The sequence below is a fragment of the Leptopilina heterotoma genome, unplaced genomic scaffold (genome assembly GCF_015476425.1).
Source record: "Leptopilina heterotoma isolate Lh14 unplaced genomic scaffold, ASM1547642v1 Lhet_14, whole genome shotgun sequence".
In the NCBI taxonomy this organism is placed as follows: domain Eukaryota; kingdom Metazoa; phylum Arthropoda; class Insecta; order Hymenoptera; family Figitidae; genus Leptopilina; species Leptopilina heterotoma.
In genome coordinates, this window is record NW_025110859.1 from 3,003,475 (window position 1) to 3,021,145 (window position 17,671).

The 17,671-nt window shown below is 27.9% G+C and overlaps 1 protein-coding gene across 2 annotated transcripts in view; it reads right to left on the reverse strand.

Annotated features, from left to right (window-relative positions):
- Positions 1–17,671, reverse strand: part of LOC122497978 (serine/threonine-protein phosphatase 4 regulatory subunit 1-like) — a 595,496-nt gene that overhangs the window by 449,066 nt on the left and 128,759 nt on the right. The window lies entirely within an intron of this gene.

The following is a 17,671-nucleotide window of genomic DNA, read 5'->3' on the forward strand; positions in this document are numbered from 1 at the left end:
AGAGTTTTGTAAAATGTTTAGCCTGAAGCGCATGCGCCACGGAAAAAAATATTCACGGAGAAAAAAACGAATAAAGCAGAAAAAAGAATTTCTTAATGTACCAATGAGCTCTCAAGACCATTTTTTCTCGTCTTCTATAGGAGATAGATGATTGGTTCGACACATGTGACTGCACTCTACAACGCAATGGTTCGCTTGGATTGGCTTATTTTATTCTGACACTAACTTAACGGAAATACGCATACATATAAACGAATTCTGACGCAACGCACATACAATATAACTCGCACTTGTAGATGAAAGAATTGAGTTTCTTTATATACTAACTGAGGAGATTAAAACTGCACTTGTGAGAAATGTCAATATACTGAATATTAATTTAAAAAAAAATCATTTTTTTAAAAGTTATACAAAATATTTTATGGTTTTTAAAATAACATTTTTTGATTATAATTAGTTATAAAATCTCTATAAAATTTTTCAATTTTTAGAAAATAATTTTATTCTTAATTTTAAATTATAAATAAATTGACAAAAAATTTTCAAAATTAAATTCAAACTCAAAAAATGTTTATATTAAATTGTCTAAAATTTGAAGTAATAACAGTTAAAACTTGAGAAATTAATATATATATTGTCATCGGTAAATATTATGATAAACTATAAAATTTATTGGAATGTAAATTAAAAGAAATTAATAATAATTAAAAGTTTGGATTACAAAAGCACATAAAAAATGTTACGAATTTGGAACAATGAAATGTGAAATACGTAAAAGAAAACAATTATCCAAATGTTACCGGCAGGTAAAGCAGTTCTCTTTTTCCTTCCACATATTATCTCTATATACAGCAGACAAGTTAATACCGACGCGACGAGACAAGCTTCAACATATCTATTTATAACGCGACTTTTGGTACACCCCGTATAGAATTTTACGAAACTTTGTGTTCGAGAATTCACGATAGACAGCGAAGTGGAAACTCAAACCACGCGTTTTTAGATTGCACGAAACATTTTTACCATTTTCTGATAAAATGTTCACCAGAAAATACGAAACATTTCTACATTCAAGCTTGTTTTATAAATTACAACATTGGTTGCAGTTTCTCGACAATTGTTCTGCTTAAAGTAGTGAAAGTTTCTGGGTTTTTGAAAAACTTCGTCAAGGAATCTTAAATATCCGCTAGTGCGAAATTAGTTTCGTAAAATCTGCTGAACTTATTTTTTCCGTGTAGAAATGCTTTACCGCAAATTTTGTACTATAAAAGTAGTAAAAGTTACTTTATATTTTTCTCCGTGTAGTAAAATTAACTATAACAATCTTTTTTCATGATTCATAATAAAATAATATTAGAAATTAGAAAATTAAAAAAAAATTATGATTAACAAATGAAAAATGTATACCCATTTTGTTTATTATATGCTTTTTTCTATAACAAATTTGACTGATCTAAATTATTATGCAAAATATTCTCCTTTATATTTTTAAAAAATACTAGAAAATTGCTAATTGTTAACAGCATGTGACTGTTACAGAAATCAATGTTAATTTTTTCGACCACTTTTCTCTTAAAATATTGAATAAATTAAGCTAGTTTTTTGTGAATAACTCTTAAATATCATAAAGAAGGGCAGTGATATGAAAAAGTTTTAATATTTTTAAAATTATTTACTAAAAAATAACTTTAAAATTATCAGTTCTCAAAATCACTTTTAATCAATTTCTCGTCTTTTCCGATTTCAAAGTATTTTTTTATAATTTATTTTAGAATTATTAAAAATTTTGCACATCACTGCTCTTCTTTATTATATTTTAGAGTTATTCACAAAAAACTAGCTTAATTTATTTAATATTTTAAGAGAAAAGTGGTCGAAAAAATTAACATTGATTTCTGTAACAGTCACATGCTGTTAAAAAATTTTGATTAAGAAGTATAGGAAATATAACCATTTTATGCATAATTTTTATTTCTCAATAACGATATTGTTTACAAACTCATTTTTTTCATTTGGGAAGAAAAACATTAGATATTTCCGTTTCTTAATATTTTTGTAGAAAATTCTCAATTTTTATAAGGAAATAATTTGCATCAATTCTATTTCTTAATTTCAATTGTTTTAATAAAATTCATAGTATTTTTTTAAAATCAAAGGAAAATATTGTTTATAAATTATATTTGTCAATTAGAAAATTTTTAAATTTTTAGAAAAGAAAAGAATTGAATTCCTTAAAAAAATTTTATTATTTATAAAAATAATTAAATTCCTGTGAAATTTTTATTATTTATGAAAATAATTAAATCTTTGCATACAATTTTATTAAATTCTTTTTGAAATAATTGAATTTTTTTTTTGAAATTTTATTAAAATTGCAGATATTGAAAATCATTGAAATTAGAAAAATGCATTTTATTTTTGAAAATAATTGAAATTAGGACAAGAATTTTTTTAACATTTATGTAAATAATTGAACTTTGGAGAAGAATTTTGTTATTTATAAAGATAATTGGAATTTTTACAAGAATTTCTTTCAAATTTTGAATTTTTATTATCTAAAATTTAAACTAAAATTCATTTTCAAATCAATTTTTAATAGAAAATTCTACGAGAATTTAATTATTTAAATACAAAAGTAAATTATTTATTGAATAATTGAATATTTCTTAAAATTTAATTCTTACAAAGAATTTTATTAACAAATTTTTTTAATAATTGAATTCTTTTGACGAATTGTAATAAAATTTTTTAGAATAGTTACATTTTTCAAGGAATTTGATTCAAATTGTAATAAAAATAATTGAAATTCTACAACGCTTTAATACTTTTAATATTCAATTTTTATTATTTGAAATTTTAAATAAAAATTTATTTTAAAATCAAGTTTTACTAGAAATTTCTACGAGAATTCAATTATTTAAACACAAAAATAAATAATTTATTGAACAATTGTATGTTTCTTAAAATTAAGAATTTTATTATTTATGAAAATAATGAAATTTTAGTAAAATTATTTATTTATTTATTTAATGATTATTATTATTATTTATGAAAAAAATTAAATGTTTGCGTACAATTTTATTAAAATTGTTTTTAAATAATCGAATTTTTTGGGTATTTTTATTAAAATAGTAGATATTAAAAATCATTGAAATGAGGAAAATTTTTGAAAATAATTGAATTTTAAAGAAGAATTTCTTAATTTATAAAGATAATGATTGGTATTTTGTCGAGATATTTTTGTAAATTTTGAACATAATTGGATTTTGTGATAAGAATTTTATTACTTTTGAATAAAGAGTATCAAATTGTTACTAATTATTAAATTTTTGTAGTTTAATATTTTAATCTAATATATAAATATTGGAGCGCATGATTATTCCCCAAATGTCAATTTTGCGAAATGTCATTTTTGCGAACTGCACTTTTGCGAAATGTCATTTTTGCGAAATGTCATTTTTGCGAAAAGTCATTTTTACGAAAAGTCACTTTTACGAATTGTCATTTTTGCGAAAAGCCATTCTTGCGAAATGTCATTTTTGCGAAAAGCCGTTTTTGCGAAATGTCATTTTTACGAAAAGTCATATCAGCAAAAAGTCAATTTTGCGAAATGTCATTTTTACGAATTGTCATTTTTGCGAAAAGTCATTTTTACGAAAAGTCATTTTTGCGAAAAGCAAATTTTGCGAAATGTCATTTTTACGAATTGTCATTTTTGCGAAATGTCACTTTTACGAATCGCCATTTTTACGAATTGTCACTTTTGCGAATCGACATTCTTACGAAATGTCATTTTTACGAATTGTAATTTTTGCGAAATATCATTTTTGCGAAAAGTCATTTTTGCGAAATGTCATTTTTACGAAAAGTTATTTATGCGAAAAGTCATTTTTGCGAAATGGCATTTTTACGAATTGTCATTGTTGCGAAAAGCCGTTTTTGCGAAATGTCATTTTTGCGAAAAGCCATTTTTACGAAAAGTCATTTTAGCGAAAAGTCAATTTTGCGAAATGTCATTTTTACGAATTGTCATTTTTGCGAAAAGTCATTTTTACGAAATGTCATTTTTGCGAAAAGTCAATTTTGCGAAATGTCATTTTTACGAATTGTCACTTTTGCGAAATGTCATTTTTGCGAAAAATACAATAGTAAACTAGTAGTATATATAGATTCACTATTGTATTTTTCGCAAAAATGACAATTCGTAAAAATGACATTTGGCAAAATTGACTTGTCGCAAAAATAACTTTTCGTAAAAATGACATTTCGCAAAAATTACTTTTCGCAAAAATGATATTTCGAAAAAATTACAATTCGTAAAAATGACATTTCGTAAAAATGTCGATTCGCAAAAGTGACAATTCGTAAAAATGGCGATTCGCAAAAGTGACATTTCGCAAAAATGACAATTCGTAAAAATGACATTTCGCAAAATTTGCTTTTCGCTGATATGACTTTTCGTAAAAATGACATTTCGCAAAAATGACATTTCGCAAAAACGGCTTTTCGCAAAAATGACATTTCGCAAGAATGGCTTTTCGCAAAAATGACAATTCGTAAAAATGACTTTTCGTAAAAATGACTTTTTGCAAAAATGACATTTCGCAAGAATGGCTTTTCGCAAAAATGACAATTCGTAAAAATGACTTTTCGTAAAAATGACTTTTCGCAAAAATGACATTTCGCAAAAATGACATTTCGGAAAAATGACTTTTCGCAAAAGTGCAGTTCGCAAAAATGACATTTCGCAAAAATGACATTTGGGGAATAATCATGCGCCCCTAAATATTCATATATTTTTTTAATGCTATTTTCACATAAATTTGTAAATATTTATAATTATATTCACTGAATGCTATTAGAAGAATGTTATAATTTTTATGAGTAGAAAAAACAATTTCGTGAGAGAAATTTTATTGTTAACTTGGTAAAGTTATCCCAGAAAGAAGTCGCATACTTTTTAAATCATAAAAAAATACTTTATCTAGGTAAAACTTGTTTATAAACAGTTGCCGTGGATATAAAGACAACGCACTACTGTTTAAGTAGAAAAAGTTGTTTACGTTAAGGCAACATTATATTTAAGTAGATAAAATTATTTAGTCAGACAGCATGTTCAATAAGCAATAACAGATCAAAACGCCATTATCTGCGTATAGTTAAACACGTTTATGTCAAATGTTATTGTTAATGTTAATGTTAATATTAATGCTAATATTACTGTTATGATCAATGTTAACAATAATTATAAATAAATAGAATTTTATAAAATCAGTAGATTAAATATCATTATTGTTAATCTGTTGACATTAATAGTTATATTAACTTTAACATTAATATTAATGTTAATATTATTGTCTCTGTTAATAGTTATATTAATTGTTAATAAATAACATAAAAAATAAAATATTAATATTATTATTATTTTTGCTAATAATAATGGCAATATTATTGCTAATATTCATGTTAATATTAATTTTAATATTGACGTTATAATATTCATACTAATATTGACGTTAATATTTATTTTGATATTAAAATAAATATTAATTGAGTAATTGATTAATTAAGATTAGTGTTAACACAAATATTAATATTAAAGTTAATGTTATTCTTAATGTTAACAATAATTAAAATTAATACAAATATTATTATTAACATTAACGTTAATGTTCATTTCAATAATTAAGATTATTGTTAACACTAAAATTAATATTAACGTTAATTTAATCTTAATGTCAACGTTATTGTTATTCCGAATGTCAACATTAAAATTACCCTCCTAATGTCAAAGTTAGCCCTTCCCGAAAAAAAGATTCTTTCAACTCTTAAAACCACACCTCGTCATAAAGTGAAATTTGCACTCAATAAACAATAAACGCAAAAATCTTCCCTTCATCCAGATATGGATTAATTATTGCGGCTTTTCGATATATATACAGCGCCGATTTCGTCCTTTTTCTTTCTGTTTTGCAAATCTATTATACAAATGAATGTCTTTTGATCAGTAAGAATGACGTCATTTGTCATACATTTGTGTAACACAAAAGGGACACCAATGGGTCATGAAAAATCAGGACATATATAAGGACGCTCCTTTGATGTTCCAGTAATGAATTACGATGTTTTGCTCTCTAGGTACCTCTTTGTTACGGCCAAATTGGTTAATACTGCACGTGCCATGGGGTGGATTAGAATCTCATCGAGTTGACATAGCGGGAAAAGAGTCGACGAGCCTCACTCCCTTGCAGATATTTGCAAAACAGCAATTTTTCTTTTAAATTTAACTTAATGGCAAACACTTCTCTTATACCCTTTCACCTTCCCTCTGCATCTTGCGATTACAAAAAAGAAATTCAACAAAAAAGTTCATTTTATAAACAACAAACTCTAAATCTGAATCAGTGGAATTTCACTGAGAATCAGTAAAAACCACTGATTGTCAGTGAAATTTTCACTGATTCAGATTTAGAGTGCAATGTATCAATATCAAATACTGGTGAAATATTTCCCAATTAATTATAGAATTCATTTCTAATCCTGTCGATATTTTCTTTAAATTAATAACATTTAATTACTCTCCCAAATACTGGAGAAATTTTTCCTATTAAAAAAAATTAATACCAAATAATGTCGAAGTTTATCAGAATTAATGAGAATTAATTTCAAATTCTGTTCAAGTTTTTCCAAATTAAAAAGAGTTAAGTACAAATACTGTCAAAATTATTCCCAATTGACACACGGAGAAAATTTATTTCTGAAATTTTACTGAATTTAGTTCGATAAAACTGGGATGAACTGTCAAAACAGTAATTTTTCAAGAATTTGACTGTAAAAGAAATTGCATTGAAAAATAATGTAAAAAGCATAAACCTTACGATACATGTATTAGGGCTTCACTTACAGTTCGGTAAAACGTAAGCTAAGTGCTCGCTACATTCATATATATGTATATTTATTGAATAGTTCGTTAAAACGTAAGATAAAGTGTTCGGTAAAATGGAACCAGTTGCAATTTACTGAAAGTTCGGTAAAACTTGAAGAACAAAAATAAAAATTATGTTAATTTAGTAGATCTGTATATTAATACTGCCGTAAATCTCAATTTACCTACTTCAATCACTACCTAAACCCCCTACAATTGTTTACGAACAAATGCTAATTGATTTTATTACTAATTATAACAAATTACTAATTAATTGAACTGTCCTTATATATTTATCTCAATTTTATTTCACCGCTTGTGAGAAAGATTCAAATTAATAAACTATACAAAATTAAAAATTGTCTATATTAATTAATAATTAAGAGGCAGCAGGCATTCTAAAAATGGAGGAAGAGGTCAGCAAGATGCTGAAGTCCTGCGAAGTCCAGAAGAATGTCAATAGGACAATCAAGGATGGACTCAAAAGCTTAACATCGCTCATACAGGAGGTAAAGGAGAAGCACGCAGCAGCGGACAGAAAAGAAGAGAAGTTCTACCAGGGACTAACTTGGTCAGAAGAAGCACGAAAGGACCAAAGAATGAGACGTGACCGTTTTAATACAGTAATGCTTAAAAACGTTGTCTTAGAGTCTCAGAAGCGGAAGAGAAGTGATCCTGAGCTTACGAAGGACTCAAAAAAGAAAAAGGAGGAGGGACCTCCTAAAAGGTCCAAAGGCAAGGAGACCAAAAGAGCACCAAAGCCAAATCCAGATAAGAAGGGAAGAGCCACAGTGGTCGTCAAAGTGGCTGAAGGAACTACCTTCGCCGAAGTGCTGGCGAAAGTTCGAAAAGAGACTGACCTGGAGGCCAGCCAGACAAGGGTTGTGGGAGCTTTACTCACTAAAAAGGAGACCTTCTCATTAAGATTGGAGGGTCTTCAAACAAAAAGTTGTTCACCGAAGAGGTGACAAAGGTAATCGGCGATTTAGGTAAGGTGTGAATGGCAGACCAGCAGACTGTGCTTGAGATCCGCGACATGGACACCCTTACCGAACAGGAGGATGACAAGGAGGGCCTAGACAAACTATCTACGGTGCCAGCAGGAAGCAGGAAGGTGGCGGTCCTCAGACCAAATAAGCGAGGTATCAAGCTCGCAGTCGTAGTCACCACCCAAGAGGACGCTAACCAGGCTGGAGAAGATAGGGCACATTAAGATCGGTTTTGTGTCCTGCAGAATAAGTAGGAGAGTTATGTTCACAGGTGCCTTGACTACGGCCATGTAGGTCGAGACTGCCAAGCAGTAGATAGGTCGGCTGCGTACTTCAAGTGTGGAGAAGCCGGCCGTAAGGTAGCAGATTGTAAGAAGAGCCCATGCTGATTTTTATGCAAAGCGAAGTTCGGCGAAAAGGAAAACATCCAACACGTCGCTGGATCAGGGAGATTCAGAGTCTTCAAAACTGCCCTAGAGGAAGCCAAGAAGACTTTGTCACGGGCAAGAAGGAAGTAAGGCCAGAACAAGAGCGGTTCGGAAGAGTTGCGTCAGCGACTAAATGGGACCATTCATCTGCGAAGTCTGAAGCCACTAGGTAGTTCCGTAGGTGGATAAAAGTTTCGGTAAAAAAGGGTTTTTAACATGGTATGGTGGATGTGAGTCCTTGATGTCTAAAATCAGAAGGCAATCGACAGACTCCTGTATGATTCAATTTGTAACAAATTGTTTCTCTATAAAAGATTTTAATGTTTTCATAACCTTTCCAATTGAATTTATTCGGTTGTAAAGTTTATGTTAACTAACCTGCAGAATGCTAAAAAAACCCCAATACTGTTTAAATTCATTAGAATTAACAAACATTAACTCCAAATACTGTCGAAATTTTTCCGACAAAACAAGAAGTAACTCAAATACTGTCGATGTTTCTCAACTTAACAATAATTACTTCAAAATACTGTTATTTTTTTCTTATAACAAGAACTAACTCAAATACTATCGAACTTTTTCCGAAATAAAAAGTGTTAACCCCAAATACTGTCGAATTTTTAGAGAATCAGCACGGACTAATCCCACGTACTGACGAAATTGTTCCGAATGATCAAAACAGAATAACAAATACTGTCGAAAGTTCCTCCAAATAACACAAATTTATTTTCGAACCACTGTCGAAATTTGCCCCAATTAACATAGAATTAATTCGCAAATATCGCGAATTTCATCTCTGATGAAAAAGAAAAGAATAACAAAAAAAACTGAATGAACGGAATTTAAAAGTACGCCAATGGATCCGTCTATGTCTCGCCGCGAAAAAGCGACGAGCCACGAAGGCGGCAGTCCGTGCATGACCGTGTGGTCGTATATATACGCGAGTGTTGAGTTGTATATGTATGAGAGCGCGTGATAGTGAAGCCGAGCAGCTCTCGCTGTCGCAACGACGACAACGACAACGACAACGACGAGGGTGGGCGAGAAAAGGCAAGAGTGAGTTGGGTGAAGACCGTGCCGCTTGGGTCGCAGAGGCGATGAGCCTTCAGGGCGGCGTCCGTCGGTGGCAGAGAGCGGAGGCGCGGGGTGGGGAGGGAATTCGTGGCTAAGTGAGGCAAAGGGAGTGTCGAGGGAACTCGAGCCAAGCGGCGCGGAAGGCCGAAGCCGTCGAGTGAGATCGGTTAGGGACGAGATGAGGAGTGAGAGGAGGGGGAGAAAAAGGTCTTTTCAACGGCACGCGCGCCGCGAAGAGCGCGCGAGACACGAGATCTTCACTCGGTATGCGTAAAAGATTCATGTATACCATCTTCATATATCTATATACACATATATATATATATGTATGTTGCTTGCCAGAAAACTCGCGGTCGTGCGTGCTTTTCAGTACATACACACGCGGGGGTACGGAAGAGTGCACTAACGAAAGAGAGAAAGAGCCAAAAAAAAAAACGATTCTTCTTCTTTCCACTTGGCTACATATCTTTCAAGACGTACATGAAACTTCAACGTGCAAAGTTCATCCGTAAAATAAAAAAAAGAACTATACAATTCCTGTTTCTTCTTTTTTTTACTATAATTTTGTACTATGAACTTTCTAAAACATATAGAATGTGCTCGTCAATTCACAAAACTTATCAAGCAGAATGTTCCATCAAATTTTATAGAAGACGCTCAGGAAATTAATCATGTGTACCTAATGCGAATAACTACTTTTACCTGTCGCTAATTATCTCTCTCTCTTCATGTGACATTTCACAATATTACAATATGAAAGATGAAAAATTGCAAGACAAACAAAATACATGGTACATTTTGCGTCAGTATTGCCTTGTAATATTGAAACAATATTGCTGCATTGTTTTTTCTACCTTGTGGCGAGTGTACCTGGCAATATTGAATAGAAATATTATAGTTATATTAAAGCAATATTACCTTGCAATACTTATGGAAGTTTTTCAAGCAAAATTTTTTTTGTAAATATTATAATGTAAAACACACATTAAATTAATTTTTATAAAATCTTAAATTTAATATTCATTGTTACATTTTATGTTTTTTTAGTATTTCTATTTCTGACATTTAAATATTTTGTTTCTTTTTAAAAAAGTCTTAATGAAGAATAAATAACCCGCTAACTTTTTTACGTATTAATTTATTAATTACTGCGCATGCATGATAGGACACTACTGCGCATGTGTGATATTAATAGAATACTACTGCGCATGTATAACATTGATAGAATACTACTGCGCATGCGTAGCATTGACAGAACACTACTGCGCATGTCTGGCATTAATAGAAAACTACTTAATAAGGGAAGAACGAACGAAACGAAGGAAGCAACTTAATATAATAAGATATAATATAATAATGTTAATATTTAAGCATTAAAATCTGGCAATATTGCTTGAAAATATTATCTCAATATTTAAGCAATATTGCTAGAGACTATTATTTAAATATTTAAGCAATAATACCTGACAATATTAAAGTAATATTGCCTTGAAATATGGTAATATTAAAGCAATATTACCTGGCAATATTTGCTTGAAAATATGTCAATATTTAAGAAACATGACCTACAAATATTAATGCAATATTGTCTAGAAATATTAGGCATAATATTAAAGCAATATTGCCTAAAAATATTTTGGTAATATTAAAGCAATCTTGTTTAGAAAGTAGGTATTAAATAATATTGCTTATGAAATATTATGGCAATATTTAAGCAATACTGCTTGGAAATATTACGAGAATATTGCCTTAGTATTTATCTTTCAATTAGCAACGTTTACAACCTGATTTAGTATCCTTAATAATAAATTAGTAGTTTTATACTACTAATTAGTAGTTTTTGACTAATTGCTCAAAATTATGGAAAAAACTTTAGAATTCGTCAAAAATGGTAAAAAAAAAATTTAGAAGTAGTTGAAAACTACTTACTTTTAGTCAAGAAATACTATTTTTTAGTCAAAAACTACTCATTTTTAGTTAAAAACTTCTAATTGTTAGTAGAAGACTATACTAATTGATTTGTTAAGTCCACTATTTCAATTGGCAATGTTTACTAACTGCTTTAGTACCCTTAACAAATAAATTAGTAGTTTTCAACTACTAATTCGTCATTTTTGACTAATTAATTAAAAATTGTTGAAAAAAATTTAGAATTAGTCAAAAAATTATGGAAAAAACATTAGAATTAATCAAAAACTATGTAAAAAACATTTGAATTATAGTCTAAAACAATGAAAAAAAAATTTTAGTATCAATCAAAAGGCTTACTGTTTTAAAAATCCAAAAGTGACTAATTCGGATTTAGAGATCAATAATTAAAAACACAATTTTAACATTTGAACTAAAGGTAATTAGTTATTTTATAGCTAAAATTTAGCTTGATGCAAAACATATCTATTTTACAGTCTATTTGAAAAAAAACATTTGCTAAAATTTCGTGAATAAAAAAAAGAAATATTTTATACTGTTAATGATCTCGTGTTACTGGCAGGTTGAAAAAAAAGTAATGTGTTAAGTTCCCCCTTGTCAGCCGTATATCTAAATGCAGCGTGGCTAATTAGAAGAGCACAATATAGCTATGGTCTTTACGTGCTTTCGATGTTGTATATGTTCAATCCGTACTTTTCAAATGACTCTTATTAGTGGAATTTTTTTATTTCCATAAATAATAACAATAAAATCAAATATGGAAATAAAGAAAATATTATTATTATTATTAAATTAACTTTAGTAAACATTGCAAAAACAAAGTCTCAAACCAACACACAATAAAACCAAACTATTTCGAAAGTAGTCTATTTTTAAGCTAAAGCCAAATTAAGTAAATAGGTCTTAAAATCATACACTCTCAAGGATAAAATTCAGTCAAAAATGATTCTAATTTATACGGTTCTACTCAAAAATGAACTGAAGGTAAGATTTACTTTTACAGTGAACTTGAAGATTATAGTTATTTTTCACTAACAATTTTCTACAAAAAAATACTAAGAACGTACTATCAAAATTACTGAAAAACTACAAAGAAAAATTTGTAAATTATAATTATTTATATTTTTATACTAAAAATAATTATATATTTATAGTAATTATAATAATTATATCATAATTATAATATTCAAAATAATGTCATCTCTGGGTACAAAAATTGAAATATCATTATTTTAATCAAGTAAATATTTTTTTTTATAGTTAATTCAAAATGAAAGACGTTTAAGTATCTTGATGAACGGAAGGTGGTTAATGTGATCACATCAATACCTATATATGAAACAAAATAAATTGCCCTCATCAACAGCTATCTTTCATTCGATCTGGAAAGTTCACCCTCACGCGGCTCGTTCACAAAACTAGTATAGTCTACCCACTTATCATCCATTTCGATCAATGCAGCAATTGCTGCAAGCTCTGACAGTCAACTATACATATATATAATATACTTTCTCAAATGACAACTTTTTTTCACGATATTATTAAATATTTATTACACATTTTATTTTTTCAAAAAAATATCATTGTATACGAAAAACTTAATATTTTATTTTTACTATCCTATTAGGGAGCGTTCATACAAATGATGTCACGTTTTTGTGGACAGGGGGGGGGGGTCTACTAAACGTGACACAATGTATTTTTACATGTGAAATTGCATAAAATTGAGTGCCATCATTTGTGTACGCTCCCTTACTATTTTACTATTTATTTTTACTAACTAATTCAAAAGCAAAAAGTCAGTTACTAATTCAAATTAGTAAAAATGTTTACAAATTCAAATGTAGAGAGTAGAATTGATAGAAATCGGTAGAAATTACTATTTATTAGTAAAATTTTCTAATTCAAAAGCAAACAGTCAGTCACTAATTCAAATTAGTAAATATTTTTAATAATTCAGATTTAGAGAGTAATTATTCTATTGTTTAATATCTATAAGGATTAAAGTTAATGTGAAATTCAGTTTTACAGAAAAGGGATTAATTTGCCCTCAACAATTTGGAGTGATATATATATAATATGAGGACATAAGTTAAGTTGTACGAGCTTGCGTTTCATGTATAGTCGAATGTTTTCTTGCGCAAATGATAAAAAAAATACATAATAAATATATTCTGCGATAAAGAGCAAACAACTGTACGAGCTCACGTGTAGATTATATGCAACGCCCTTTTTTTTAATAAACATTTATATTTCTTTTTTCTTTTAATACAGCGAGATACACACAAACTTATCCTAAAATCTACAATAACATGGTTGCCACACAGCCTGGAAAAGGTATGGAATTTAGAAAAGGGTATGAAAAACCTGAAAATAGAATGGAATTTAAAAAAATTTCTAGAATTTCGCCTGTTTTTAAAGATTTTTAACAGAATTTTAATTTAAAACTTTGAAAAAATTTTGTGTTAACGCCATATAAAAATCTCTATGGAAGAAAAAATTTTTGGCTCGTAATTATTATTTAGTTTCTGGTATTTGGAAATTTAAAAAAACTTATAAAAGCCAAAGCTATGTTATTAGGCCAGCAATTTCTTTAATTTTTGACTAGAATTTCATAAGTATTGACCTGGAAAAAGCCTGGAATTTTACATTTATTATTTTGTGGCAACCATTATTATTTACAAATTATTCTCATAAATTATTAATAATAATAATAATAATAATAATAATATAATAATAATAATAATAATAATAATAATAATAATAATAATAATAATAATAATAATAATAATAATAATAATAATAATATTATTATTAGAGATGTGCAAAAAGCTCGAAAAGTCGAGCCGAGCCGAGCCGAAATTTTTTCGGGCCGAGCCGAGCCGAGCCCGAGCCGGCTCGATGTATCGAGTACTCGAAATTTTCGAGTACTCGAGTGACTTCGAGTACTCGAAAAATTCGAGTACTCGGGTAAATTCGAGTACTCGATTAAATTCGAGCACTCGAGTGAATTCGAGTACTCGAATTTTTCGAGTACTCGAATGGATTCGAGCTTTTGACTTACTAAAAAAACTATTAATAAGTAAAAAATTTCGAATTTTTTTGAATTACTGAATCAATATTTCTATTTGCTAAATATAATAAATGCGAAAATTCTATGAATTTTCTCTAGAACTCGAATTTACTCAGAGCTCGAAAAAATTCGAGTACTCGAATTCCCTCGAGTGCTCGAAAAATTCGAGTACTCGAATTAACTCGAGTACTCGAAACTATTCGAGCTTTTTACACAGCTCGGCTCGGCTCGAACTCGGCTCGAGCTCGAACTGATTAGGCTCGGCTCGGCTCGGCCCGAAAAATGAAAAGCTCGAAAAAGCTCGCTCGAGCCTCGAGCCTCGAGCTTTTTGCACAACTCTAATTATTATTATTAATTATTTCAATGATTTTCATAAAAAATAACATTTTTTACAGGCATTTAATTATTCTCATAAATACATAACAAAACTCATCGCAGACTTTCAATTATTTTTAATTTTTAATACAATTTTAATGGAATTCCTCGAAAAATGTAATTATGCTTAAAAATTTTATTAAAATTCAGCAAAGAAATTTAATTATTTTAAAAGCTTTTGCTACAATTTATTTATTACAATTTAAATATTATTTTTAAAACATTTTTAATTAAATTTCTTCATAATATTGAATTATTTTCATAAATAATGAAATTCTTTGTAACAATAAAATTTTTTTAAAAATAATTTTTATAAAATTCTTCGTTGAAATTTAATTAATTTCAAAAATTTGGCAAAATTCAATTATTTTCAATGTCTACTATTTCAATAAAATTTCACAAAACAATTCAATTATTTAAAAAGAAGTTTTAATAAAATTCGTCTCAAGAATCCACTTATTTTCAAAAGTATTATAATTCTTCGCAGAAATCCAATTATGATAAAAAATTTACAAAAATTCTCGTCAAAATTTCAATTATCTTTAAAAAAAATAAAATTCCTCTTCGAAATTCAATTATTTTCAAAAATTATAATAAAATTCTTGACAAAATTTCAATTATTTACAATTTTTATCAAAGTTCTCGAAAAATGAAATTATTCTTAAAAATTTTATTAAAATCTGTCAAGAAAATTAAATAATTTAAAAATTTTGTTGATGAAATTCTTTATAAAAATTCAATTTTAAGAAACATTTAATTATTTAATAACATATTTATTTTTGTACTTAAATAATTGAATTCTCGTAGAATTTTCTAATAAATATTGATTTAAAAATGAATTTCAGTTAAAATTTTTAGATTATAATTGAATATTAAAAGCATTATAGCGTCGATTTTTTTAAATAATTGAATTTTCAAAAGTTTTTGAACTAAAATCTTTGAAAATTTGAACTTTTCATACTTTTAATTAAGAATTTTGTAGAATTAACTTTTTTCAAAAAGTTTATTGGAATTTTTTTTAATTATTTAATTTTTAAAAATTTAAATTATTAATTTATTAATTAAATTATTTAAATTTAATCAAATTAAATTGTAAACAAAAGAATTTGAAAATTCTCACAGAACTTTTTCAAAAATTATTTTAAAAAAATTGATCTAAAGAAGAATTTTAGTTGAAAATTCTAGAAATTAATAATAATCGTAATGATGAATAGTATATCTATATATATTATAAAATCAGACCTTTGTCTGTACATTGCTCAAAACATTAAATTTCACACATAATTATTCGTCTTGAGTATCAAGGATTTCAAATATACCAATAAAAAATTTCGTGTATGTATGTATGTATGTATGTATGGATGTATGTATGGATGTATGAATGTGTGTATGTATGTCACAGAATCTTTGTCGCGCATCACTTAAAAACGGCTGAACCGTTTGCAACCAAATTTGGCAGAATGTTAGACCTTGGGCCAAGGAAGGTTTATAAATTTACAGATTTGAAAAATATTAATTAGAACGGAAGATATTCAATTTTTTCAAAAAATTCAAAAATTAAAAATTTTCAAATTTTACATTTTTTTAAAAAATGCTTTCAAACTTTCTATAATTGAGTATAACATGTTATTTAGTCACATTTTAGAATAGTTTTGCCAAAAATACTGTTCTATAACTAACATGTAAGTATAAAAATAATTTCAAAAAATTCAAAAAATCGCAAATTTCCAAATTTTACATTTTTTAATGAATTGCTTTTAAACTATCTATTATGTTTATTTCAATATTCAGAGCTTGTGGATAATAAATTTATAAAGTATAAAAAGTTTTCTTGATAATTTTTTTTCTCATTTTATATTGCGATAACAATTACTCGTTAAATTGTCATTGAACTCGAAATTTTCTTATTTACCGACAGAGAATTTTTTTACTCCCGCTGTAATAGAGGTTGGGTATGAAAATCAACCAAAGCACAAATGTTTGACTTTCTGCTGCGAAATCGCAGAGGGAAGTACCTACGTATACTTTCGACCGAGGTATGAAGAAAAATAATTTTTGAAGAAGTTACAGTAACAAAATAGCAAGTTTTGATTATTGTAAAACATGAAGATAGCGACCACTCCGAGTCAAAGACTCGGAGTGATCGCTATCTTCATGTTTTATAATAATATTCTTAAATAAGTTATTGAATTTCAAATTTTCAAAAATTTTAATTTCTATATGAAAAAATAATAATGATTAAATATTGATTTAAAAATGAAGTTATTGATATTTTTGAATAATTTTCGTATTACAAACCTGGAAAACCTGGAAAAGTCAGGGAATTTGGAAAGAGAAAAAGCGTGGCAACTGTGAATAAAAATGAAAATAAAATTAGAAATAAAACAAAAATTTTCTAAAACAGACTTTAAGTCCAACCGCAGTTAACCAAAATATTCACACCTCGAGAATAAAGAAATAAACTTCAAATTCAAGAAAAATATTTCTCCAGGTGAAATAACAACTTTCAAGTAAATTTTTTTGTCGCATTTTTGTTGCCATGCAACAATTTTAATAAAAGTTAATAATTTAGTTAAAAGTATTAAAATTGTTGCATGGCAACAATTTTAATACTCTTTTTTGTCTCAATTTGATAGACTCAGAAAACCTGTGTATAAAATATTCGGCTAAACAAAAGCACTCTAGAAAAAAATGGAAAAGGAGTAATTATTTTATCAGCAAGAATAAAAAATGTTATACAAATACATTTTAGAAAAACGGAAATAGAAATGTCTGGATCATAGTCCCTTTGAAATTCTTTTTGCCTATGTGTGTGTGTGTGTGTGTGTGTGTGGATGAAAAAGAAAGGGGAATTTCGAGTTTTATATTTTATTTTGAA